Source organism: Argopecten irradians, chromosome 13 (genome assembly GCF_041381155.1).
Source record: "Argopecten irradians isolate NY chromosome 13, Ai_NY, whole genome shotgun sequence".
Classification (NCBI taxonomy): domain Eukaryota; kingdom Metazoa; phylum Mollusca; class Bivalvia; order Pectinida; family Pectinidae; genus Argopecten; species Argopecten irradians.
In genome coordinates, this window is record NC_091146.1 from 36,195,876 (window position 1) to 36,221,625 (window position 25,750).

The 25,750-nt window shown below is 38.0% G+C and overlaps 1 pseudogene; it reads right to left on the bottom strand.

Moving 5' to 3' along the window:
- Positions 1-650: 650 nt before the first annotated feature.
- Positions 651-25,335, bottom strand: LOC138305512 (uncharacterized; annotated as a pseudogene).
- Between the last annotated feature and the right edge of the window lie 415 nt (positions 25,336-25,750).

Here is a 25,750-nt window from a genome sequence, read left to right on the forward strand (position 1 = left end):
GATGTATATGTATGTCTAATTACATCCTCGATACTCCAAGGGTTCCGATCACTTACGATCTCTACACCCCTGAACTATCTCATAGCGAAATTGAAGGCAGCTCAGCGGAAAACATTTGACCAATCACAGACCAGCAAAGATTTCCTTTGAAGACTACAGAGAGAGCTACGCCCAACTTCAAAGCCACACAGTCAACCACAGTGTACCGTTATACCGCTCTTTTGATGTACATCAAACGACTCAATTACCTGTTCTGTTCAGTTGCCTCCAGTTTTACTATGAGATAGTCCAGGGGTGTAGAGATCGTAAGTGATCGAACCCCTGAAGTATCGAGGATGGTCTAATCAAAAATAATATAAAATATTTCATTTTGCTTTTGGTGCATGCGTGATCAGTATTCCATTCCATATAGGACATAATGCCACATTTTTTTTCGAGGCGCAATTTTCTTTCAGTTTTTTTTTATCTTGAAGTAAAATTAGAAGCTCAGACTTTTCAAAGATGGTAATGGTGTAAAGAAAGTAACTTTTGTAATTGAAGAAAAAATACTAATTCTGCTCCTGTTTTTTATTGAGAAAAAATACTTCCTGTCAGCGGTGGAACATCTTTAAGATCATATATATATTCTCAAAAAAGTACACAACGGAAGATGACATTATGAATGTTTATTTTGATTACATATCATCAAATTAACAACATTTTTTAAAAACAAACTACAGAATTAAAATCGAATATTTATATACATTTACATAGCACGTGCTTATGACATTTTCTTTCATTGCTTTAAATATAAATTGTTTGTTTGGAATTGGCATAAACGTAAATAAGGAATATATAATGTCAGACAAAAATATGACATACTGCTCATCCTCGACACTCCAGGGCTTCCTATCACTTACGATCTCTAGAGATGATAAGTGATCGGAACCCCTGGAGTATCGAGGATGCATACCGCTCGGATAAAAAACTTTTTCTATAGCTAGAACAGTTGATCACAAGCGTCAGACTAGCAAGTCAGAAAGCCAGAGCTTTAAGTTGCAGCAATAATAATATTTCTTTTAAATCTAGCACTCATACAAAGCAATTTGAGGATGATTTCATATAGGTTTCAGCTGATCAAAAAATGACAAAGATAGCGTATAGATGTATTTGGTTCAGATATATCTATCGAGGGAAATCTTGTTTACAATGTCAATAGAGATATTACAATAATATACATGTAAAACGCAGACCTATACATTTTCAAATGTATTTAGGGGCCGCCGCCGTCATAATGACCGGACGTAAGTTGACTTACCATATAATGGTGTTAGAATTTATACGAGTTACCTCCCTTGTACCACAAGAAATCTAATCACGACACGGTATCCTCGAGTTACAGACAGAAGATAAAATAATAACAGAAAAAAACCCAGAAATTCTTGTTCGAGAAAAAAATGACTGATTATAAATTTGTGAATTTTCTCCCAATTTTTTTTATGCCGCCAAGACAAGACAAGATAAAATAAAGAGAAAATAAAGATAAATAAGATAAAATAAGATAAATAAATAAAAAAAAGAGAGATTTATAAATCATTTAAATAGTTAATGAATTGCTTAAACATCGCCTTTAATTTTTTAATATATTTTAATTTAATTTATTTTTATCCAAAGTGAAATACATGTTTTCATCTCTACAGGAAACAAAAGAAATAAAACCCAAACAGCTCTGCTAAATTGTCAAATCGTCGTGTTTTTTAGGTTTTTTTTTAATTTTCTAATTACTGCTATAAACATAAAATTTGAATAATTGTAGGAGAAAAAATATATTCAATTTTATTTAAAATATTCAGCTATGAACAAACGTGCCTATCGAACGGACCCGTGTGTACACTCGGACGTCGTCGAGGACACCCCTAGAGGCCCAACTCGAAGTCGTTCGGTAAAATCGGGACCAAAACTCGACAATGGATCGATTGTCCCCTGGAAAATACTTTATTTTGTTTGTTTATGTATATATAATTGTTTAATATGATTTGTGATGATTATTTGTGTATACTTACTAGTGTGAATGATATCATATTTATTCAGAAAACACTCCCAGAAGATGGTCATACAAAGGGTTCCTCCTCTCCCATCTCGTCCTTTCCTTCGCCCAGTCTAAAACAGATTTCCCCTCCCCGTCCAGTATAGTTTTAATGTCGTAATTCTGTTTTAATGTTTCCATGTGTTTCCTTACACATCTCTCACACTCAATAAACATGTCTACATCTGTTGTATATCTAGCTATATAATGTAGACAATGACGGCCGTCCCTATCTCTACACGCCGTCATGGCGGGGTAAGACCTACAAATATACACAGACAAAGCCTTTTGTCCCTCACTCACAACTCACATGTAACACAGTCTCCCCCGTCACGGTCCACTAACTTACACATGTACTGACTACACTCACAATCTATATGTACCAAAGAACCGTCTACTCTCAGACATTGGTGTCTACACAAACATTTAAGTACAGTTTTTTCTACTGTCTGGAACATAGAACAGTTTCCTGTCTCCGCCGCCAATGGAGCGGTGTTTGTCCCCACCTATCAGTACCATGTACGAGGTGAGGGTAATCTTTACACAAGTCTGCTACTATAGATTCTCTCTGTAACTCACACGCCACATGTAGGACATTCCTACCTAACTCATCCCTCCCTGTAGGAGTGACACCATACTGTCGTACTGTATTGTACAGGTCCATACTCCCTCCCTCACCACATGTAACATTGTGTCCTCGTCAGGTTTGGCCCCGACACTGAGCAGATACATAACACACTCTGATGATCCAGACTCACATGCTTTATTTAACAATTTCTGTTTCATCTCATCATTCAAGTAAACAACAATTTCCTTGAGTATATCTAGATCTCCCTCACCAAACCCTCGACCTCTTGTAATCAATCTCCACCAATCTGTGTCCTCGTCAGGTTTGGCCCCGACACTGAGCAGATACATACCACACTCTGATGATCCAGACCTACATGCTTTATTTAACAATTTCTGTTTCATCTCATCATTCAAGTAAACAACAATTTCCTTGAGTATATCTAGATCTCCCTCACCAAACCCTCGACCTCTTGTAATCAATCTCCACCAATCTGTGTCCTTGTCAGGTTTGGCCCCGACACTGAGCAGATACATAACACACTCTGATGATCCAGACTCACATGCTTTATTTAACAATTTCTGTTTCATCTCATCATTCAAGTAAACAACAATTTCCTTGAGTATATCTAGATCTCCCTCACCAAACCCTCGACCTCTTGTAATCAATCTCCACCAATATGTGTGTTTGTCAGGTTTCACACCATTTTTCAATAGATACAAAGCTAATTGAACTGATCCAGACAAACATGCTTTATTCAATATGTTAACTTTATTAACCTTTTTCTCATTCAAATACTTGTCAAATATCTCAACAAATACAGGATCTTTCCACACATCTAGAGAGCCAATCACAGTATCATACCTCTCCACACTCTCAAACTCATGGAGCAAACGTTCACACAAATCATTGTAATGACCAGATGATATGACAACCATGTCTGTAGATGTTTTTACAGTTGTTACATAACTGAGAGCTTTCCTTGGACAATGTTTTATGAAGCCAACAGGTGTTTTCTTTCCATACAACAGAGCTACTGTGACAGTTATAGAATCATGATCAAATCTGTACACTTCCTCACCAGACCAATATTTAACCTTCCTTACCAAAAATCCTAATAGCTTATCTAAACTCTCTCTTACAAAATCTACTTTCTCCTCATACTCCCTTTTTGTCCTATCTTCACATTGAACCAGTTTAATCCTAAATGCTTGTTCTAACAATATTTTGTTTACTTTGTCCCCATTTGGGTCTAAATCATTTACTTTTATTTCCCCATTATTGAGGAAGAGAAACAGAATGGCAGAACATTCTGGTAATTTTGACAGGGCATCTATGAAAAATTTAATTGGGTTTTCAAAAAAGTCAGTCCTCCTTTTCTGCAGTTCAACAGACTTGCAGAAAAGGTGGCAACATTGTGGGAATCCAATATGCAATTTACAACCTAGAATTTTTGTTATCTCTTTCTCATCCCATGAAAAGATTTTTGGTGTGTAAATTGCTAATAGTTGTTGTTTTTCTTCTTTTATCTGGTACTTATCTGAGCTCAGATCTACAATATTTTCTTCTGTAAAAACTGTCTCTAGAGACTGTTCTGTCAAAGCATTAAATATTTCATTTCGAATAGTAATAAGTAAGATATTTGTCTGGTTTTGTTTATCAACAAAAAGTGTTTCTACATGCTTCAGCCTTTTGTTCCACTCTCCCTCATCTGATTTACTAATATCTTTCTGTCCAAATATGTCATCAATTATACAAACAAGATTAGAATTTGGAGCCAGTAACTTCAAATCCTTAATTTCATGAAGCTGAAGTGGTTTTCTGCACTGCTCCTCCTCCAATAGCCAATTCAAAAGTTGGAATGCGGTAGACGTTTTCCCATCCCCCGTGTTCCCCTTGATCACTAAAACTCTGTTCATTCGGAGCTTGTCTTGAGCATCATGGAAGGCTTTGGTTTCTAGAAATTTCTTTTCTTTTTCCATTCTGATCCTGTTCATAGTTGTTTCTGTATAAAATAGAAAACAGTTGCTTTTGTTTATCATACGTATATTTTCAATATTCCATTATATATAATATTATTACTACCACTGTCTTAATGACCTCCCCTGGACTATGTCAAGAACTGAAGACGGTCTAGGAAAAACATGACCAAATTATGTATGCATATATTTCCTTTGCAGAGAGCAATACCAAACTTCACAGAGTATCGTTATTTGATTCTTTTGACATACATTTTGTACATTAAAGGATCAAACTACCAGCGCATCTGTTGTAACACATAGTCTTCAGTTTTTCTTTGACAAAGTCCAGGGGTGGATATATATCGATATTGATAGCAACCCCTGGAATATCGAGGATGGTTCAAGTTTTGACTAGATTAACTATTAACTTTGTTAATTACATCGATTGCGAAATCTTCTTTTTATGGCTCTGTTCAAGTGTGCAAGACGTGTAAGAGTGAGAAGATTAAGGAACAGATTGACCACCTGATCAGACAGGTAATGCGGCTTTTCACGTCCATACAGGAGATAGACCCCGCCGGCTAGGTGAAAGTCGAATGACCACTACACTACCCAATTACTATTGATCAGATTAACATACATTATACAGAACTTATTGTTGAGACAAGGACGTGTGTATTACTATAAAAGTCTGGGTAGTGGATATAATTATGTTGTTAACAGTGTATATCACACCCTACAACGATACAATGCCTAGTTGTGATGACTCACCTATCATTGGTTTAAGGTCGGGATGGATTTCTGTAAAAAAAATAATAAATTTAATATATATTTTAGTTGCAAAACATTCTATGTCATTCGATGTAAAGAAGGCTATGTGATTTTTTCTTCTAGTCCTTTTCTTAAGAAAAAATGAATACACTTAGATGTAAACTGAAACTCCACATCAATTCTGCATAGCAACAATACACTTCCATTGCCACTTTTTCTAAAATGAAGGACCATGAAGGCCCTACAAAGTTGTAGATGAAGAATATCACTTCAGTACATGATAATTCAGTAATGATTACAAAGTTTAAATGTCTAAATTCAAAATGACTGCCTATCAACCATGCTGGTTTATTATTAATTCTACAATGAATCCAACGAAAGACTACATATGAAATTTGAGACAAATACTTTTCGTAATTAATGAGTAAAAGCCGTAAAAACATCATTTATTACTGCCTGTATACCTAGAACAAATGTCAAAAAGTTATGTTCAATATACTGTCAGCAGACAGCTAACGGTTCAATAACTACATTGACTTTTGTGTCCAATTTTTATTGTTCAATATGTAATTTGAGTTATGGTTTTTACCTTTCGTCTTGGACTCTTGATTTGCTGTCATTGTTTTCTGCTGATTTTCCACAGTATCCAGTCTGGCTGTCATCGATTTCTGTTCGATGTCCATGGTATCCTGCCTGGCTGTCATCGATTTCTGTTCGATTTCCATGGTATCCTGCCTGGCTGACATAGATTTCTGTTCGGTTTCCATGGTATCCTGCCTGGCTGACATAGATTTCTGTTCGGTTTCCATGGTATCCTGCCTGACTGACATAGATTTCTGTTCAGTTTCCATGGTATCCTGCCTGGCTGACATAGATTTCTGTTCGGCTACATGTACCAAATTAAAAAAAGACATCATTAATTTTTCTTTATGGTTTTAAATGATTATCTAATGTTTAGCCATACTGACCACATTTGTCCCCGTTCTTCAAGTGTCCAGGAATGCTACCAAGGCAATAGAAGTGCTATTTATTGTTTAGTTTAGGAAAAGAAGACGTTTATATGAAAATATCAAAATTAAACCTTTTTGGCCCGCCCTTCAAGCCCCCAGAGGATCAGCCCCACCATTTGTACAATTTTGTATCACTAACCCATAAATTGCGACCTGTGGTTATGAAGAAGAATTAGATTGTTGACAGAGGGACAGACGACGGATGAAGGACGCCATGGTATCGTATTAATTCACTTGGTCCAAGGACAAAGGTGAGCTTATGCGATATCATGGCATCCTTCCTCCGTCGTCTGCCCGACCATTGGTATAATTTTGTATCACTACCCCATAAGTATGACACTAGAATTTGTTTTTATTAAATTCAGACCTGTGGTTATGAAGAAGAATTTGATTGTTGACGGACGGACGCCGGACGCCATGGTATCGCATAAGCTCACTTGGTCCTTGGGGCCAGGTTAGCTTACAATAAGGTAATAAACAGGACTTGATTGCATAAATATTTCTTTAATATTAACTTTCCAAGAATTATTTAAGGTAACACATCTAAGCTATGATATCCGTCTGTCGACCAAAGTGGAGCCACTATCAATGATATTTGAGACAGATCCCTTCAGATTTCTTTCTCATAAATAGCGATTATAATCTTCAGCTATCAAAATCCAAGATGGCTGCCTATAAACCTCACCAACAGTTTCTGGTAGCCTAATGTATGTACCTTTATCCTTTTTTGAGTACGATTTTTCCTGAAGTAGATACAAAACAACCGGATCCGGATCCCGTTACCATATATTGAAACTGCAATAGTTATGTCAGCAGACCGGTAACGAGAACATACAGATTGATCTCCCCTTGATTGATGAAGAAGATCAACTAGTAGCGCCAAGTTTCATTAATATCTATTCATAATTTATAAGTAAGTGCTGATCACCTTGGAGTTTAATCGCAGAATTAATCGTTACCTACTTTCATGCTTTTCTATAGTATTTTATCTTACTGTACAAACTTACCTGTCAGGCCCTCAACAACAGCCTCAAATTCATCCCGCTGTTTTTTCAGTTTCTCTATATACTCCTTCTCTGTGTCTGGGTCCATAGTCACATTCAACAGTTTGTCTACTTCTTTGACATATGTATCTCCCGACAGCGCGTCTTGTTCTATTTCAGAGACACACTGACGGATGGTGTCCCAGATACGACGGAAGTCTGTATCGGACAGAGATGCTTTTGGTAGGTGTCCATAAGCCTCATTCCTTAGGACCCTCAGCCTGTCAATATTGGCCGCCAGTGACCGGTCTGTAGCGTCTGGTTCCTTACCCCACCCCTTTGTATGAGGTGAAATGTTGATACCCTGGATGTTACGGACAAGGCTGTAAAGGAGGCTAAAGTCGAGATCTTTAAGGGTACTAGGAAACACGTTGCCAGATGGGTACAGAATCGACAACTGGCGGCTTATAAGCTTCTGTCTAAGATGATGTTTTTGGCTTTTGAGAATGGCATGGAGTCCGGGCAGAGGAATATGGGTGGCCAGAACATCTCGCAGGATATCGCTACAGACATCCAGCACAAGTCGAGACAGACGGGCAAAATTGGTGGTCTCGGTTTGAGATGGGTATCTGCTGGCCATTTTATAAAGCTGTGCAGCCTTCCAGTATATCAAAGCTGAAAAAATAAAGAAGAACATTTTAGATTAGAGATTGTTAGGTGACATGTCTTTTCATTTCCGATAAAATAAGTTTTGAATAGTTACAGAATATTACCGCGAAACTGCCCTTGTTGTCTGTAAACATGCAAGTAAAATTGAACCAAGTACGTCAATACATCTAAGTATTACATGTTACAATAATATATATAACATCAGGTATATTGGTCTCAGTTTCAGTATTGTTCAAAGGTCAGCTGGACATTTTTCCTTATTTGATAGTCTATCATCAAAAAAAAAAAAAAAATTGCCAGCATGTCAGTCAAAGTGTCATGTCTGTAGGTCTCTTAAATGCCGGATAAATATTTATTTTTAAAGTTTTAATATGTTTGATACCCGTGACCTTCATTGAAGGTTAAGTTCATTTATTTGCACAAATAGGCTACGATTGGTACATGCTAAAGATCAAACACATGTATCAGGCCTCAGTTTATTGCTTAAACATTTTATTGAATTTTGTAGATTTGAATTACGTTCAACACTTTTTTTGACCGAAACACTTTATTATACCAAATTTAAATATCGAGTTACGGAATATCGGAAGATACTGAAGTATAATTGTTTGAATAATGTGACATTCAACAAAGCCCTTCATCCAAACTGTTTTACGTCAGTTGTAAATATGAGGTAGTGCTTGAACATTAGTAGTGTCCGAGCATTAGTAGTGACAGAGCATTGGTAGGCACCGAGCATTGGTAGTGACCAAGCATTGGTAGTGACCGAGCATGAGTAGCGACCGAGCATCGGTAGTGATCGAGCATTTGTAGAGACCGAGCATCGGAAGTGACCAAGCATCGGTAGTGACTGAGCATTGGAAGTGACCGAGCATTGGTAGTGACTGAGCATTGGTAGTGACTGAGCATTGGTAGTGACTGAGCATTGGTAGTGACCGAGCATTGGTAGTGATCGAGCACTGGTAGTGACCAAGGATTGGTAGTGACCAAGAATTAATAGTGACCAAACATTGGTAGTGACCGAGTATTGGTAATGACTGTGCACTGGTAATGATCAAACATTGGCAGTGACTGAGCATTAATAATGACCGAACATTGGTAGTGACCGAGCATTAGTAGTGACCGAGCACTGGTAGTGACCGAGCATTGGTATATATAGTGACTGAGTATTGGAAGTAATTGCCCATTGGTAATGACAGAGCATTGGTAGTGACTGAGTATTGATAGTAACCAGGCATTGGAATTGACTGTGACTTGGTGCCTTTGGTGTATGAAAGTGACTGATCATTAGTTGTGATGAAGCACTGATATTTACCGAGTATTAGTAGTGACTACTCATTTGTAGTGACCGAGATTTGATAGTGATCGAGCATGGGTAGCGACCGAGCATTGGCAGTGACCGCAAACAGGTAGTCACCGTGTATTGGTAGTGATCGATCATTAGCAGTGACAGAGCATTTGTAGTAACCGAGCATTGGTAGTTACCCAGCATTGGTAGTGACCCACTATTAGTAGTGACCAAGTATTGGAAGTGACCGAGCATTAGTAGTGACCGTGTATTAATTAGTGACCAGTCACTGGTTGTGACCGAGCATTGGTAGTGACCGATCATTGGTAGTGACCGATCACTGGTAGTGGGCAAGCATAAGTAGTGACCGAGCATTAGTAGTGACCAAGCATTAGTAGTGACCGATCATTAGTAGTGACCGAGCACTTGAAGTGACCGAGCATTAGTAGTGTCGAAGCGTTGGTTGTGACCACGCATTTGTAGTGTCCACTCATTGGTAAATTAACTGAGAATCGGCTATGTCAGTTAATACATAATTGTGTTGCTTCATTAGCCATATACGTATCAGTGGTTTGGACCGAGTAATGGTAGTGACCTAGAATTGTAGTGATTGAGCATGCAATTACTGTTTTCGGTTTTTTTCCAGTAAGTTCATACATGCCGAAAATTGTGTTGCTTTATTAGCTATCACTGTAACTAAAATGTATTATACGGTATATGCTATCAGTGGTTTTACATACCTGTTATTTGTATAACCTCAGTAGTACAGGAGGTAACATAGGAGGAACTCTAAATCAACAAACACAACAGAGGAGGAAAACAGTCGGAGGAAAATGTCTAACAGATGATCAACAAGCTATGGTCTGTCTTCTCCATCATAATGCACTTCATACGCATATTATTTACACCATCAACATCTGAAACAATTAAAGTAAATTACATTAGACAACCACATATATGGATCATTGTTACTTGGTAGCATTAAACATGAGGTCAAAAGCTTTAAATCTATAAACAACTTCTTGTCTATGACTAAGATGCCTAGAGACCTGATAATGTGACTGTAATATGCTATGACAAGAGCCCCAATAGGCCTTAACAGTCATCTGACTGTTAATCTAATATGTAGTAGAACTGAAATACACAGTAAGTTGTATGTTTAACGATTGTAACATATTTTAACCCCTGTGACCTTGAATGAAGATCAAGGTCATTAATTTGAACAAACTTGATAGCCCTTTATCAAAGCATGCTACAGGTCAACTATTACTACCCAGGGTCTTAGTTATCATACAGGGGTTGTTTAATGAGTTTAGCCTATTCGACCCCTGTGATCTTAAATGAAGGTCAAGGTCATTCATTTGAACAAACTTGGTAGCCCTTCATCCCAGCAGGTCACAGGCCCAATATCAGGTATCTAGGTCTCTTAGTTATTCACAAAAAGTTGTTTAAAGATTTTAGCCATTTTGATCCCTGTGACCTTGAATGAAGGTCAAGGTCATTCATTTAAACAAACTTTGTAGCATTTCATCCCAGCATGCTACAGGCCCAATATCAGTACCCTGGGCCTTTTTGTTAATGAGAAGAAGTCATTTAAAGATTTCAGCCTTTTTTACCCCTCGTGATCTTGAATGAAGGTCAAGGTCATTCATTCCAGCATACTACAGGCCCAATATCAGTACCCTGGGCCTTTTGGTTATTGAGAAAAAGTCGGTTGAATAAAAAGTTTACTGCACGGCGCACGGCAGACGACGACGGACGTATCATGATGACTATAGCTCATATTAATCCTTCAGGTCAGATGACTAATGAACAACATTGACTTTCTTTCAAGGTCACGGGTTATAATAGGCTGAAATCTTTTTGTCAATAACTTAAAGGCATAGAGATTTTTAAATTGCATCATACTGAGATGAATGGCTACCAAATATGTTGAAATAAATGACCTTGACCGTTATTCAAGATCACAGAGGTCAAATAGAATTTAAACAACTTCTTGCCAATAACTCAAAGTAGTATAGACCTGTTACTGTGTCTGTAAAAATAACAACACTTCGTCGGGACCATGTCAGGAACATTTCATGCACGTTTCAGCTAAATCGCAGTGGTAGAACTTCAGAAGAAGTTCAAAATGTGTTTTCATGATGGCGGCTGTGGTGGCCATCTTGGATTTTGGATATACCCGAAAAATAACAACACTTTGTCGGGACCTCGTCAGGATCATTTCATGCAAGTTTCAGCTAAATCGCACCAGTAGAACTTGAGAAGAAGTTCAAAATGTGTTTTCAAGATGGCGGCTGTGGTGGCCATCTTGGATTCTGGATCGACCCGAAAAATAACAATACTTGGTCGAGACCATGTCAGAATTATATTAAGTTTCAGCTAAATCGCACTGGTAGAAGAAGTTCAAAATGTGAAAAGTTAACGCACGGCGCACGAAACATGACGACTATAGGTCATCTGGGTCAGATGACCTAAAAAGCCTAAATTACCGGTATTCAGATATCAGCTGGCCTAAAACATATTTGATGAAGCGCTCTTTCAAGGCCATATTGGTGAAATATACAACTTCTGGTAAGTATTTCATCTTCTTTGATAAATTACTAGTTATTAATTAAAATGAATAACTTCTAAGTATTTCATCTTCTTTGATCTGGTCAACAACTTACTAGTTATCTCCCTTTGCATATAAATATACTATGACATCCTGCTTTAGATATCAGCAATAACAGAGTCTAATAGACTTAATGTCACTAGATATAAGAACTTTAGTTATTGTCGAATGTGTTAACAATGAATATAAGCTCCGTAGAGTTTGTATCACACACGATTAGGACTGCGATATCTGTAAATCATATAAATATCAATCATGGGCCTGTTTGTCTATGCCCTCATTTTAATTTTTTAAATTCTACAAGGACGATATAACACCATATTAACCGCAACAAAGTTCCTTAATTTTTAGCTCACCTGGTCCGAAGGACCAAGGTGAGCTTATGCCATACCGTGGCGTCCGTCGTCCGTCCGTCCGTCTGTCCGTCAACAATCGACTTCTTCTCCATAACCGCTGGTCTGAATTCAACAAAATTTGACTGGTAGCATCCTTATGGGTTGCTGACTGAAATTTGTACAAATGATGGGGCTGACCCCCCAGGAGCCTGAGGGGCGGGGCAAAAAGGAGTCAATTTGGCTATTTCCATATAAACGACTTCTTCTCTGAAACTGAGCATGGGATAGTACCCATAATGCAATGGTAGCATCCTTATAAGGTGGGGATTCAAAATTGTACAAATGATGGGGCTGACCCCCCCGGGGGCCTGAGGGGCGGGGTCAAAAGAGGGCAATTTGGCTATTTCAATATAAACAACTTCTCTGAAACTATGCATGGGATAGCACTCATAATGCAAACATAGTATCCTTGTAGGGTGGGTATTCAAAATTGTACAAATGATGGGGCTGATCACTCGAAAGCCTGAGGGGCGGGGTCAAAAGGGGTCAATTTGGCTATTTCTATATAAACCATTTCTTCTCTGCAACTGAGCATGGGAGAACATTCATTATGCAATCGTAGCATCCTTATAGGGTGGGGATTCAAAATTGTACAAATGATGGGGCTGATCCCTCGAGGGCCTGAGAGGCAGGGTACAAAAGGGGTCAATTTGGCTATTTTCACATAAACGACTTCTTCTCTGAAACAAAGCATGGGATAGTAATCATAATGCAATGGTAGAAGCCTTGTAGGGTGGGGATTCAAAATTGTACAAATGATGGGGCTGACCCTCCCCAGGGGCCTGAGGGGCGGGGCCAAAAGGGGTCAATTGGGCTATTTACATATAAATGACTTCTTCTTTGAAACTGAGCATGGGATAGTACCCATAATGCAATGGTAGAATCCTTGTAGGGTGGGGATTCAAAATTGTACAAATGATGGGGCTGACCCTCCCCGGTGGCCTGAGGGGCGGGGCCAAAAGGGGTCAATTTGGCTATTTCCATATAAACGACTTCTTCTTTGAAACTGAGCATGGGATAGTACCCATAATGCAATGGTAGCATCCTTATAAGGTGGGGATTCAAAATTGTACAAATGATGGGGCTGAGGTAGCAGACCGGAGAAGAGCAGCCTGGCCCCGGCCTATATTTTTATTAAGTGGGGAGCCCCTGTTTTGAACCATGCATAAAAAATTAAAAATCAAACATATTCTGAAATTGGTACATCCAATATCGTGTATGAACGTGGCCAGTTGGGTTTCGCACGATCTGGAAGGTCTAAAGCCGTGTTGTTTGTCGTAAAGTATGTTGTTGTTTTCCAGATGTGACATGGTGGCGCTGGTGATTATATGTTCCATTAATTTGCATGTGATGCATGTGAGTGATATTGGTCTGTAGTTTGCGGGATTGTATTTGTCGCCTTTTTTGTAAATGGGATTGACATTTGCGTGTTTCCAGTCGTGGGGAAGTGTTCCTGTGGTGAGTGAGCATGTAAATATTTTTGTAAGGATTGGAGCTGTGATGTCTTTGAGTTCTTTCAATATTCTGCCATGGATGTTGTCGGGGCCAGTTGCTTTATGCGGGTTTATATTGTTCAGTAGTTTGTGTATGCCCTGTTGTGTTATGTGGATGTCTGGCATAATTGGGTGTGGTGAAGGTCCTTTGTCAGGTATGGTTGTATTCTGTTCTTGTGTGAAAGCCGACTGGAATTGTTGGTAAAGTCTGAAAAGTCGGTCATGTGCCAAAAATACCTACTGATATGACCCAAGATATTGATTGTGCAGCTGCTTGAGGTGTTAGTTAATTGTTGATTGCCATTCATGATCCAATTTTCATGCCTTGTTGGCGTTTTGCGTCCGTACCTCGGTTAGTTTACCTGTGTTCTCGGCCAGCCGACTCACCTGTCAAGGTCGCCATTTCTCGGGTGCCTTCGATTGCAAATTTTCGGGTGCATTCGATTAAGAAGTCCCCAAAAATTGTGGGATTTCGCCACTGAAATCGGGATGCGTTCACAGACGCAAACTAGTTAAAAAAATGATGCGTCCCAACTGAAATGGACGCGTCCTAACGCGTCCCGTAAATCACTGCCTGTCAATTAGAAAAAAAAAATAATTGGAAGGTAGATGGGCATTGATGGAGCAATGCTCTATTCTCTTACCACGGAAGGATCCTTTATTCCGGAATGCAGAATGCATACTTTGATGTAAAAGGAGAAGACCAGAAGTCTATAAAAGGATTCCACAAAGAAGTTTACTTTCCTGTTTAAATTCCTGTTGCATTGATTGGTGATGAGAAATTGTCTACGAGTAGCCTACCTTGCACGACAAACTGCCGAAAGCAAACAAAACTGGTATTTTTTCTACAAAGCCTTCTGTTATGCAGAAGATTGCAGCTGAAATAGAGAAAGTTTCGTCGAAATAGGCTCTCCGCTATTCATATATTCATATTAATTTATATATAAATACTGCTTAGAAATTCATGCCAGGTCCCTGTGGACAGTAGTGTCCGGCAGAAATAGATTATCCAAGGATTCAATAATGATCCTACATGAAATGACCACCCATGTCAAATACTCCAACAATGTTAGCGGTAGCCTATAGTACGACGAGACACTTTTGATCATTACGCCGTGTCTAACTGTCCATCAGAAGTTTCTTAATATCGACGTCTAATATTATTGGATTACCGTGTGACATGTAAAGAAAGTATGCTTATATAAGCAATTATCAGCAATATTAGGTAGGCTAGTTCTCAGCAGTCCAATTTGAATTTCAGTCACTGAAAACTGCTAATATTTCACCATTACAAGCTTTGAAACTGCTTGTTAAACTGTAAGCTTATACATTTTACTGCAGTGTACTACTGATGTAACAAAGGCCGTGCTCGTTTCACCCTCCCGTTTATTCTGTACATCAATTTAAAGGCCCACTACCTTTCCGGAGCAAAATTTAAAGGTTTCTTAAAAACATTAATAACAAAAGGAAATATATGTCGATGACTTAAGATAAGGTTACAACACCAAACATATGCAAGATTTTCTGTCTAATGTACGATAACAGTGGAGATTCATTTCGCTGTTTTGCCGTCTGGCGCAGTGATAGTCAACTACCGCGCGGCATTTAGGACGACGGCGGGAAACATAAAACGACCCGCGTTATGAAAATTAACATTTTATTTATTCTAATTAAACAGTTCTGAAGGTGATGATAAGTGTGCTAATAAACGTATAGTTAATAACTTCTACGACTCTACAAAATTATCGATTTCGTTTTACATTCCTATCTTAAAAATTAAAAGCCGTTTCGGAAAGGTAGTGGCCCTTTAACGATTTACTTAAAGAGGTAGTGTAATGGAAATGTTCCTTCATTTATTCTGAAAGAAAAATTTAATCCAACAAAAACAAAAAAATAATTATGAAAATCGATCCAGAAATCTTCGAGATATTCAAGATCGAAATTTGCCCATTTGCACCTGTTTGAAAAACAATCAACGCAACTTCCGGTTTGGGTTCTTAGTATTGTGACGTCATATGAGCAACATTCAAGGCAGTGAGAGCGACCACCTGGCGGTACCGCGAACGAGGACATAGCTTTTTATGAGGGGAAATCGCTATTTTGCACACTTTTAAGAATGTTCGTTTTAGTATATTATTGATACTTCTATTATATATAAGATACTTAATGCATTTAGACTAATTTTCAGTCGAATTTCACGTTCTTTTTTCAACGAATTTTCCATAAATTCTGTCGTTAGTGCTTAACAAAAAATTGACGTCAATATCATGTTCCGCTGGCGATAAAAATGCATGTAACATTAAATATAAATCAAATAGACATCGGAAAATAATACCATTATTATGGAATCTGCAATTTTTATCTACGATCGTACGGAATTTAATTAAAAACGAAAACTGTGACAATCAACTAGAAAATATGTCAAATGCATGAAATATATTAAAAAATTATACAATACCAGGAAATCTGATTTTACAATTAATTGCAATTTGCAAACGTAAAGAATTGATTTCGACAATGTCAAAGGCCCAATACACTTAACTTTTCAGTTTTTTACCACAAACATATATGTACAAGAAAATTTACCACGTTCTCCCTGCATAAAATGTTGACTTAAGCTAGGTACATTTGTAAGTTGTTACTGAGACGACATGTACTTGCCTCAGACTATGACATATCTGAGCTTTAATTTCCAATACCGCAAGATTTTACAGCAATCAACTTAAAGTTCGCTGTTCATTATTTACTCCTTTCATTGCGAGTTTACGGCGTATACATCAAATTAAGTAAATTTTACATCGATAGGTATTTTGTTCTGGTTATGCCAAAATACAAGTCCCGGAACGTAAATTAACGTTTTTGCAAATATACTTGAAGATTTCTTTATAGCGACACATTGCATATCATATACTTCGGTTTGGTTACAGAAATAAATCTGAGTGTATTCGTCAGGAGCACGGAGTCAATCAGTTGGTAATTATAATTGACTGACATGTGAAGATCGAGGCTAGTAGCCAATGCTATGGCGGGGGGCGGGGCCTCTGTCGTCGCATGAGTACGGCGACCTCCATCCTCGATATTCCAGGGGTTCCGATCACTTACGATCTCTACACCCCTGGACTATCTCATAATGAAATTGAAGGCAGCTCAGAGGGAAACATTTGACCAATCACAGGCTAGCAAAGATTTCCTTTGAAGACTACAGAGAGATCGACGCCTAACATCAAAGCCACACAGTCAACCACAGTGTGCCGTTATACGGCTCTTTTGATGTACATCAAATGACTAAATTACCTGTTCTATTCTGTTGCCTCCAGTTTTACTATGAGATAGTCCAGGGGTGTAGAGATCGAAAGTGATCGGAACCCCTGGAATATCGAGGATGGACGACCTCCCGCTAAAACCAAATACATGTACTTCGGTACAAGATTTATTACATAAAAATGCATGTATTCGTGTCAAACGTCTTTTGATCATGTTGTTATAGACTTATAGCGATACGATTATCAATATGCTGCAAATATTCCAGTTGTGAATATCAGAAAAATAAATTACAGTCAATTTATTATTGCTCCACCACCGTATAAACGATACTCATCATTTGAACTATAATTGGTGTTTAATCGCATATGTTTATACATGTATCTAATTAACACAAATAATAAATTAATTTGATTTTGGTGGATACGTAATCAGTACTTCATTGCATATAGTGCCACGGATTTTTTCGGGATGCAATTTTTTGTTTAATATTTTTTATCTTGAAGTAAAATTAGAAGCTCAAACTTTTCAATGATGGTTTAGTTTAAACATATTTTATTGACATAAAATGACAAAAGGATAAGTCATTAAGTTTTTCCAACTTATATGTGACTTCTACTGAAATTTAGAAAATATAAACATACATAAATGAATAGTCACGTGATTACATGATGATGGACCAAAATAGTATGAATTCACATAAAACACCAAGAACATTAAACTAGTAAGAGAGAGGGAGAAAGATAGAGATTATTCCCATTCATTGGGTTAAGAATTTGATTTGTACTCTTAGTATTCGTGTGATACCATTATAATATATAAAACAAGAGATGAAAAATGGAAAAAAATTCCTTGACAACTTGTAATGATATAGGAAATAAGTAAGAGAGCGAAAGAGAGAGAGGGAGAGGGTGGGGGAGAGAGATTAACTAGTACTTGAGATCGGGATTAAGTCGATATTTTGTAAGTTACTACACGCTTCAAAAGTCTGTCGACAGCATAATTTACATCCATGCATCTTTAACTATTAATCACTGACAGCTACTTTTCAGGATTTAATTTGCCGTTCTAACTAATTATTGTATGATATGAGATAACTGCAGATCTTAACCGACGAGAAAGAAAAATGATAACATGCATAAAGATTGTTAATGAATATCTATATGTATAAATATATCGTAAATTGACACATTCGGAAGTCTGAACTACAATGTACATTATAATTGTACCACGTAACACGTGTGTTTATTACATAAGATTTAGATCTACATCGTTGGTTAGAATTTTAAAAGAAAAGAGAAATATTCTTGTACATGTATTTACATGTATTTGTGATAACTCAAAATGAACAAGTGCCGAAAATTATAATCAATCTTATTTTTTTTCAATTTATGTTCGTATTCTGTAAATAATTATAAAAGGGTTACTAAAAGTAGATCTAGATTTCTACTGTAGTATTTCATATAACAAGGATTTATAAGTGAGGTATTAAAGATTAGGCTTATGATGTATCTTTATCATTATACCGACAAAGATATCGACAAGTGCCGAGATATCGGGAAAAAATGTCGAGGTGAAAAAATATCCAAAGTGCATGTAGGCCTATGGCCGTGCCGAGACCGCTGCAGCCTGCTGCAACAATGCACCGTCATCCTTTGTGCCGAAAACATGCCATTTTTATCACATTTGCCGGAAAAAACTTAGGCATACAAAAACTGTATACGTACGTAAAAAAGATAAATTCAAATATAAAGCGGCGACGAGTTATAATGCAATGTTTTCAAGAGTCGTGTTGTCACAGACGCAATCTGTTGCTCACAGTACGTCACTTCCGGTAAAAAGGGGAATTCCTTAAAGTTGAAAATTCTAAAGGTATGTTTTTGAACGGAGATTACTTTTACGCCTTGTATATGCGAAATGACGCACCGGAAAAATTTTTGCTTCGCGTTATAGTATTTTTAATGGTTTGTTAATGATTTTATTTAAGCCTCTTATTTCTCCTCCACTTATGGCCGCATGGGTACCAAGAGCCTCCACATCCCCGGGTCCCTCTTATTTATCCTATCCCCACCTTACGACCCCAGGGGTACAAACAAACCTTCATTTTAATGGCAAGTGATGCAATATACAAATGGATTGAAGTATGATATTAATGTCACTTACCTATTCTGTTAAAGGCCCACTACCTTTCCGGAGCAAAATTTAAAGGTTTCTTAAAAACATTAATAACAAAAGAAAATATATATCGATGGCTTAAGATGAGGTTACAACACCAAACATATGATTACATATATAAGATTTCCTGTCTAATATACGATAACAGTGGAGATTCATTTCGCTGTTTTGCCATCTGGCGCAGTGATAGTCAACTACCGCGCGGCATTTAGGACGACCGCGGGAAACATAAAACGACCCGCGTTATGAAAATTAACATTTTATTTATTCTTTTTAAACAGTTCTGAAGGTGATGATAAGTGTGCTAGTAAACGTATAGTTAATAACTTCTGCGACTCTACAAAATTATTGATCTCGTTTTACATTCCTATTTTAACAAGAGATCCAGAGGGATCTTGGCGCCCACCAAAGAATGATCTAGGCACTAGTATATGTTTGCACTCCCCCTGAGCTCCATCTCTTTCTGAGTATTTCTGACAATCTGATTGCCAGAAACATCACTTCAATTATCTATATATATCTTCACAAGATGATCAATACTAACCCAGTAGACTACCTGTCGATGGATATCTCATCTTGCTCACTAAGCACGATCCGATTAAGTCTCGACCTGCGCCACTCGCTATCTTCCACGCGTAGATCACATAATATACTAGACCCCTTCAGGACGCCACCTGCACATTCAGGATACACCCTAATGGGCAATTCCGCTCTCATCTGCAGAGACTAACTCTATTACCTTCATTCCACAGTTTTCTGAGATAATCCCTGCGCGTGTACCCCAACAAAACTTTAGCTAATTCATCCATCATTCCAAGATGGCGCGACTACCTCTTCCTGTACAAATTTCTGAGAAATAGCGGTAACAAACTTAAACTATCTAAATCCAAGATGGCCGCCAGTCGGCCATCTTGTTGACAGATTGGTCCCAAAATGCAATATGCACAACTAGGGCCCTAGGGGAACGTACATGTGAAATTTGAGAAAGATCCCTTCACAGCTTTCTGAGAAATAGCGGTAACAAACTTTAACTATCAAAATCCAAGATGGCCGCCAGTCGGCCATCTTGTTGACCGATTGGTCCCAAAATGCAATATGCACAACTAGGGCCCTAGGGGAACCTACATGTGAAATTTGAGAAAGATCCCTTCAGTACTTTTCTGGGAAATAGCGGTAACAAACTTTAACTATCAAAATCCAAGATGGCCGCCAGTCGGCCATCTTGTTGACCGAATGGTCCCAAAATGCAATATGCACAACTAAGGCCCTAGGGGAACCTACATGTGAAATTTGAGAAAGATCCCTTCACAGCTTTCTGAAAAATAGCGGTAACAAACTTTAACTATCAAAATCCAAGATGGCCGCCAGTCGGCCATCTTGTTGACCGATTGGTCCCAAAATGCAATATGCACAACTAGGGCCCTAGGGGAACCTACATGTGAAATTTGAGAAAGATCCCTTCACAACTTTCTGAAAAATAGCGGTAACAAACTTTAACTATCAAAATCAAAGATGGCCGCCAGTCGGCCATCTTGTGGACCGATTGGTCCCAAAATGCAATATGCACAACTAGGGCCCTAGGGAAACCTACATGTGAAATTTGAGAAAGATCCCTTCACAACTTTCTGAGAAATAGCGGTAACAAACTTAAACTATCAAAATCCAAGATGGCCGCCAGTCGGCCATCTTGTTGACCGATTGGTCCCAAAATGCAATATGCACAACTAGGGCCCTAGGGGAACCTACATGTGAAATTTGAGAAAGATCCCTTCACAACTTTCTGAGAAATAGCGGTAACAAACTTTAACTATCAAAATCCAAGATGGCCGCCAGTCGGCCATCTTGTTGACCGATTGGTACCAAAATGCAATATGCACAACTAGGGCCCTAGGGGAACCTACATGTGAAATTTGAGAAAGATTCCTTCACAACTTTCTGAAAAATAGCGGTAACAAACTTTAACTATCAAAATCAAAGATGGCCGCCAGTCGGCCATCTTGTTGACCGATTGGTCCCAAAATGCAATATGCACAACTAGGGCCCTAGGGGAACGTACATGTGAAATTTGAGAAAGATCCCTTCACAACTTTCTGAGAAATAGCGGTAACAAACTTAAACTATCAAAATCCAAGATGGCCGCCAGTCGGCCATCTTGTTGACAGATTGGTCCCAAAATGCAATATGCACAACTAGGGCCCTAGGGGAACCTACATGTGAAATTTGAGAAAGATCCCTTCACAACTTTCTGAGAAATAGCGGTAACAAACTTTAACTATCAAAATCCAAGATGGCCGCCAGTCGGCCATCTTGTTGACCGATTGGTCCCAAAATGCAATATGCACAACTAGGGCCCTAGGGGAACCTACATGTGAAATTTGAGAAAGATTCCTTCAGTACTTTGTGAGAAATAGCGGTAACAAGAATTGTTAACGGACGGACGGACGGACGGACGGAAGGACGGACGGACGGAAGGACGGACGGACGGACGACGGACCACGGACGAAAGGCGATTTGAATAGCCCACCATCTGATGATGGTGGGCTAAAAATTAAAAGACGTTTCGGAAAGGTAGTGGCCCTTTAATCGTTGAAATCAAACACTAGCTATATAGGACGCCAAGAGCCTTCAATCCCCGGTTGTGGATATCTGAGGTTCGAGGTCTATACAGCTTCCTGTTTGTTAGACATGGGTTTTCCTTTACACAGACGTGACGTGTGCTATATTTATAGACAGTTGGGTTTTCCAGTGACGTACTGACTTAAAATAGGAACAGCCAGCAAGCAAAATTGATATGTGTTATATAGTATTAATTACATTAACAACAGCGCGCCATTCGAATGCACCGAAATAGTGTAGTAACTGACTTCCGGTACGACCACGGCCGTCCGGTACCAGCAGTGATACGGCTACAGTCACGGATGCGCCTGACAGCCCCTACTCCACTTGAAAACGGGTCACAAATGAAAATGCCACACCCCCTGTGGTCTACATGTGTAATTTGTTTCCACACATTTAAGTACATGAGTGGAGAATTTCATACAAGTGTTTACATAAATGGAACAAATATCAAATTAAGTGTTTAGTTCTTAGGTCTATTGTCATGCCTTGTTGGCGTTTTGCGTCCGTACCTCGCTTAGTTTACCTGTGTTCTCGGCCAGCCGGCTCACCTGTCAAAGGCCGCCATTTTTCGGGTGCGTTCGATTGCAAATTTTCGGGTGCATTCGATTGAGAACTCCCAAAAAATTGTGTGATTTCGCCACTGAAATCGGGACGCGTTAACGGTCGAAAACTAGTTATAAAATGATGCGTCCCAACTGAAATGGACGCGTCCTTACGCGTCCCGTAAATTGCTGCCTGTTAATTAGAAAAAAATAATTGGAAGGCAGATGGACATTGATGGAACAATGCTCTATTCTCTTACCACGGAAGGGTCCTTTATTCCGGAATGCAGAATGCATACTTTGATGTAAAAGGAGAAGACCAGAAGTCTATAAAAGGATTCCACAAAGAAGTGTACTTTCCTGTTGAAAAATGGAAAATGTTGATCCTGGTTGCATTGATTGGTGATGAGAAATTGTCTACGAGTACCTTGCACGACAAACTGCCGAAAGCAAACAAAACTGGTATTTTTCTACAAAGCCTTCTGTTATACAGAAGATTGCAGCTGAAATAGAGAAAGTTTCGTCGAAATAGGCTCTCCGCTATTCATATATTCATATTAATTTACATATAAATACTGTTGCTTAGAAATTCATGCCAGGTCCCTGTGGACAGTAGGGTCCGGCAGAAATAGATTATCCAAGGATTCATAATGATCCTACATGAAATGACCACCCATGTCAAATACTCCAACAATGTTAGTGGTAGCCTATAGTACGACGAGACACTTTTGATCATTACGTCGTGTCTAACTGCCCATCAGAAGTTTCTTAATGTATCGACGTCTAATATTATTGGATTACCGTGTGACATGTAAAGAAAGTATGCTAATATATGCAATTATTAGCAATATTAGGTAGGCTAGTTCTCAGTAGTCCAATTTGAACTTCAGTCACTGAAAACTGCTAATATTTCACCATACAAGCTTTGAAACTGCTTGTTGAACAGTACATTTTACTGCAGTGTTCAGTCAGTGACTGCTTATTAATTAATATAGATTGAAACTGCTTGTCAGTGATAGCTCAGACCTTATAAATTTACCAGAGCAACTTCATTTACCTTCATTTTCTCAGTTTGACAAAAAGACTACTGTTTTAAATTTGATGTCTGTTCATCGGATGAAATCAAATTCGGTCGTCTGCTTTTGCGTGCTAGATGTAATCCGAAACTCAGTAACGAGCACTCGGAACTCCTCGGATGTACATGTAACAAAAGGTCGTGCTCGTTTCACCCTCCCGTTTATGCCGATTCTGTACAACAATTTAACGATTTACTGAAATAGATCTCTTATGTTATGGAGATTTAACACAAAAATATAAGTGTACACTAGATAAATCTCTATACAGTTTATGGTGAGAGTACACTCAGTGTATATCTAAATAACATGAAAAAAATATTTAAATGAATGTATAAAAGTATATATTTTCTGGTGTTATTAATGCTTTTAAGAAACATTTATGTTTTGCTCCGGAAAGGTAGCGGGCCTTTAAATAGATCTTTTATGTTATGGAAATTAAACACAGAAATATAAGTGTAAACTAAATAAATCGCAAAACGGCTTATGGTGAGAGTACACTCAGATTTTTCAAATGAATGCATCAAATTCAATTTCACTAATTTAAAAAAAGATAATCGAAATTCCAAATTCATTTTGGGACTATTTTGCCAATGAAATTGTTACTCCACTGTCACGGTTTTTTCGTTATGACCTGATGAAGTATTTGTTGAAACCAATGAACAAGCTCGTTATAAGTAAAAATTAATGATTTAGGCTGGTGTCGTCTTCCGTGCGGTCATATACAATGTAGAAGTTTTCCTCTATTCATTTCGACCTACATATATTGTACCTCCCGTTCTATTCCTTTCTTTTAGGTTCAGAGGTCTTAAAACTTCGCTATATTTCCTCGTTATGAAACTAATATCCGTTCAAAGGACAATTAAGGTGTTACATACTATAGCGTATTGACAGAAACATATCTATTACAGAGATTGGCAACTCCGCCATTTTTACGAGCGGCAGATGTTCCTCTGTATGTACTTTAGGGCCGTTTAGATATACTATTTAATAGTCAAATACAGGAGAAAAAATTGATATGTTACAAAAAGTTAAGTAATTTTCAGATGGTTTGAGTACGATTTTGGAAAGAAAACATAATATTTTAACTAGATTATTAATTAAACAAAATGCACTTCCGGTTTTGAATGTCTGATTTGCGAAAAACCAGGTAAAAATGCTGATTTTCATGCTTTCAAAAATCATATTAAGCGTGACAATTGGTCATATCAAACCATGATATAATGTTTAAAATTTGTATTAATGCAGAAATAATACAATAAAATAATACACTTAAAATTAGTTAGCTAAGGGAACCGGATGTCTCTCTCTGTCTGTCAACAAAGACAAAGAATGAGTTTCCATTCTCTATGTATGTATGTTTCTGATATTGAATACTGGTATTTTGTGTGATTGCATAATTGTCACTTACCTATTTTGTTGATCTCACAGTTGTCTTTAAAATGTTCGGTTAGTTAGACCTTAACGTCGATGCTTCAATCAAGCACCATCTATATATATATGTATTGTCAGTATTCATAGTTGTAAAGATCTCAGGCTCGATTTATATACACAGCACGTTTTGGTGACCTTACAGTTTCATAAAAATGTCAGTTTAGATCTAACGCTGATCCAATCAAGTGTTACCAAAAGTCATTATTCACAGGTTGTAGAGATCTCAGGCTCGATTTATATACACAGCACGTTTTGGTGACCTTACAGTTTCATAAAAATGTCAGTTTAGATCTAACGCTGATCCAATCAAGTGTTACCAAAAGTCATTATTCACAGGTTGTAGAGATCTCAGGTTCGATTTATATACACAGCCCAGCGGGCACAACACATCCGGAAAACGTTTTGGGGACGCTATAGATTGTTTAAAAACATTGACCTTTGACGTTCAAAATGTCAGTTTAGATCTAACGCTAGATACCAAAAGTCATTATTCACAGGTTGTAGAGATCTCAGGTTCGATTTAAATACACAGGTAGATGTAGGTAACTTTACACAGACAGGTAATTGTTATAAGACCACAAGGCCTTTCTTCGACACAGGTAAAGTACGTCTAACTGACTTGCATGTAGCTGTACCCACTAAAGATACGGGGACAGTGGAAATTTCCACTGACGTACTGCTTTAAAAATAGGAACAGCTAATAAATGTTCACGTGACACATCTTCTCAAATCATTCATTTAAGTTGTAAATGTACATGCTTGTATACATATGGTTTGTTGTATTGTCATTATAGGTAACACGATAGTAAAATCGTGATGAAATATTTTA